The sequence below is a fragment of the Tympanuchus pallidicinctus genome, unplaced genomic scaffold, assembly GCF_026119805.1.
Source record: "Tympanuchus pallidicinctus isolate F22 unplaced genomic scaffold, pur_lepc_1.0 scaffold9, whole genome shotgun sequence".
Lineage (NCBI taxonomy): Eukaryota > Metazoa > Chordata > Aves > Galliformes > Phasianidae > Tympanuchus > Tympanuchus pallidicinctus.
Window position 1 is genome coordinate 22,059,850 of NW_026294813.1, and position 4,311 is coordinate 22,064,160.

Genomic DNA, 4,311 nt, shown 5'->3' on the forward strand with positions numbered 1-4,311 from the left:
CTCCTTGTTAGCTTTTGCTTTACTGAGGATGGGCTATGAGTGCCTTCTAACTTCAAAGCAATAATTGCAGGTGAATTAATCAGGTAAAGAGAGTGATCACCTGGAACAAGTTTGTTGTGTTGTAATGCTGTTTAATGATTTCACTAATGACCTAAAAAAAAAAAAATAAGTAACTCCTAGTAAAGCTTGTAGATTTTTTTCAAGTGAATTTGATATTGACTTTAATAATAATTAATTTCTGCAATCCTAATAAATTAAATGGTTGTCCAAATCAGTTTGCAGCCAAATACGCTGAAAGTAAGAATCCAACTTGGACCTCAATTCTTCCATGTGTGGAAGCTGCTGGGAAGGAAAGGTCTGGGGCTTTCCAGAGCAAGGTGAGTGATTTTGCACAGTGCTTGGCAATGAAGCTTCCTCCGTGCTGAAAGCTTCACAGTCGTAACGGCCTTGCTTTATTCCTGATTAACATCCCTGATCCTAGTGCCAGGGATGCAGCAAACATATATGTGCAGAGGGTATGGGCTGCAGATGGAGCCTTAGTCTCCAGCTCCGAGTGTTCAGATCCATCGTTCAGACCCAGACTGTGCTGGAAACATCTGTTGGTGCAGTGGTGGAAATGCATGTTTCTTTCTTTCTGTGTTAGTTGCAACTTATGCACCGATGTGCAGCTTTTTTAATTGTTCTGGTGTTTTTCTCCATTGGAGCAGGTGATGTGGGGTGTAATTTTGGTGTGTGTTTAATATTCCCCGTAGTTTTTCCTCCCACTTCTGCTCTTTTCTTACACTGAAAGGATTTGCAGAAATAACCACCTGGACTGCTGTCCTGTGACCTGCAGGTAACTCAGTACAAAATGAGACAAGCCCTGATTAGTAAGACCTGCTAAGTTGTCACGTGTTTAATACCTGGCAATTACCAGGTGAGATGTTTTGCAGTAGTACGTGCTGAGCCCTCCTAACACTTGGCAGAGCTGAGCTGTTCTGCCTCTCGAGGCGAATTCTTCATTTTTGTGCAGTCTTTGTTTTGTGATACTGAAACCTGAGTCTTACCTCTGCTCTTCATCTTTAGAAAATCATGTCATAAAAAATAGGAACAACTGTTAACAGTACTAAGCTTAACATTGTGAACAACTTCATTTCTTCTTTAGACTGAATATAAAATCAATGTAAGTTTAAATGTCACAGACTTACTGTAAAAGCAAACTCGGGTATTTTTTTTCCTCCCCATCAGCCACATTTTACAGTAGACCACATCTGACTGATCAGAGTCAAGACGTCCAGCATTAGAACAAGAAAGGTACATAACAATCAAGTCTGCTTGCTTGTCTCTTTCATGTGTTATTTTCCTCTGCCTGTTAATATTACCTATCTGTGATACGCGCAAAGCTGATGAGTTGTAAAGTCATCTGAAGCATGATTCTTCATGTCTGACAGTGACGTAATGCTGTGACATTTTAGTATATTTTGAATAAAAATCCATACACCCAAAGCAGATTTTTAGATCCTGAGAATGTTAGAACTGAAATACTGAGATCTTATCATATTTTTTGTCTTCTAAGTACATCAAGGAACGCTGGCACTGTAGCAGAGCAAGTATAGATGCCTAATCACTGCAAATTTTAAAAGAATGAAATTATTGAAAGTAGCGAATTATTAAAAGGAATCATGTTCCCTTACAGGATGATTTCTTTATGTATGAACTCTGACTTAGCCTTCATCAAACACTATGGAGAAGGCTTGAAGTTTCTGATTAGCCTGTCTGACTCCTCTGGAAGTGTTGGTTTCTCCTTTGAAGGTCCAGCAGCTTCCCATGTCACTGATGGTGCCCCTGTTGTGGTTTACTGTGTTTCAGGTAAGCAAGACCTTCTAATGAGAAAAACCTCTGTGTGTTTTTTTTTCTTCCTCTTTTGTGGGGAAAAACAAAACAAACAAACAGGTAACAGAAGTTTTGTGTAAGTTGTAGCATCTCACTGAATGCAGGAAGTTCAGTTGACTACTCTGAATTTCCCATGAAGTTTCAGTGTTAATTAAATAGCTAATACTTCACCACATCATTTCCTGCATAGTTTCATTGTGCCATGTCTGCCGTGTTTTGGTGGATGAGATCAGCCACTCTATTGATGAGGAGATAAGAGTGCGGAGCACTGCTGGAAGCTACACAGAGATGATAGTTACTTACATTTTTTAATATTTGGGGTTGAGCAGTTTGGGGATCTGACATTTTCTGGTGTAGTCTGTATGTTTGTATTAATACTAATGAATTCTTAAAATATTTGCATATTAATATCTCTTCTTCTAATGTATCATTGAAGAGTCTGGTGGACATATAATTACTGGAGCTTGGCAAGCCCTAGCTAGAAGTTTCTCTTAAGGATCTGGAAGATCATGCTTTACTCCACTGAAGGTATTCAGCAATTTTTGAGGAATGCAGTATATGGAACATGACTAGATATTAACCTTTGAAAATATAAAATCTGCTGTTGCTGGTTTCCTTAAAGCAACTTCCTTAAAACAATTTGAAACTTTTCAAAAGAGGACAACTGTATAAGTAGTGACAGGATTTTTTTATGATATTAATCAAAGAGCTTGAAATTAGGATGTAGATTTGAAGATGCAGTAAAACTAATTAGAAACAATGATGGCAACCAGAGATGTGCTGCTGGAAAAGTTTCTCTTGTTGGAGTTAGTAGAATATGTCTGTGCAACCAAGAACACACGGAGAGGAGACCAGAAAAGATAGCACTTGTTTTGTTACTGACATACAATCCAAAAAAAGACCACTGTGGGACAAAAGGGACTTAAGAATTCTGATTTTATCAGCTCAAAGTTTTTCCCCCTTGTCTCTTCCCATCTTCAGATCATTTTGAAGTTGACTGTTTTTCTGGCCCTCAACTCACTGGCCTTTCCTGCCAGCAGAGGATGCCAAAAGAACACGTGGCACCTGCAAATTAAGACTCCAGTGTTGAACTGGCTCTGTACCCATTGTTTTGAATCAAGGTCTTCCTCTGAGGCAGGAATTAATCTCTGGATAAAAGAACTCGTTTGCCAAGGCAGCATGTGGGATAATTTGGTATTTGTTGGAATGCTGTAAGAGAAGGATGGAGAATGGGCCTGAACAGCTTAGATAGCTTTCCATGTCCTCACCATTGGAACAGTACCTGGCCCTTCTTGCATTGCCACCAAACCGCCTTATAAGTGTGGTGCAGAGCCCTTCCTCTGGTCTTGTTTTTTTGTGTCTCTTCTTCCTTTCTCCCAATTATAAAAACCTTCAAGAGCATTCTGTAACAGCAGAGGAAACCTAATGCCACCTAAATGCCTCTTTTGGTGTCTCTCCAATCTATTAGCTTCAGCTGATGCTTCCTTCATATCAGAAATGAGCACGAACCATTGATCTTTATGCAATGGATTGCTGTGGTTTTATTTTCAGCCCTCAGTTGTATCCCTCCTGATACACTGCTGCCTCTTCTCTTCGCATCTTGCATGGAAGCCAGCTTAAGGCTTTGACCAGCTGTATTCTTCTTTGAACCTTTTCCCAGTTTTGCAGAAACTGCTGCAGTAAAAAGAAAACCACAGCTGCACTCCGCATTCAAGGTGCAGGCTTTCACTGGTCATGTTTTGTTCTATGTGCATTACCTTTGACTGCACCTGGACACAGAACGCTCTCGTACTGCTTGCTGTAATGCTAGGACTTCACGGTGAGTGGTAGTGATCAGGCCTCGTTACATGTGAAATATAATCTACCCGTACACTCTCTAATCATGCAAACTGTCTTTCATGTGCTATTCTATTGCCTGCTTTTTGGTCACACCAAGTCCTTCTGCAATTTTGCAGAACTGGTCTCATTTTTACCCGCCTGAAATAGTTGCTAGGAAAGCAGCAGTTTGCCAACACTGCCTTATTCAGGTTCTGACAGAGTTAGGGTGCAGAACTTCACAATAAACCGTAACTTTTCTACTGCTTAGCCATCCCCTTCTTTTCTCTTTCCTTTCCCATTACGTTTTACCACTGACTTGAGATCTGGCATTGGTGGCCAGGCTTTTCCACAGCTAATCTCTGATATTTTGCCTCAAAATTCCTACCATGGCTGAAAGATGTAAGTGCACAGGCTTGAAGGAAGGCATTCCACCTCCAGAGAACTTTGTAGATTAGCTGTAGTCACGTGTTTCATGTGGGGGGACGTGCTGGAATCGCTCTGGGACCCCCAGTCTCCATCCACCATTCTTGCAGGGCTTTTTACATCATCTTTACATCCCTTCAGCCAGTTCAGTGATCTCACACCTCACCTCATGATTAAGACCACAAACAGCACCAGCAG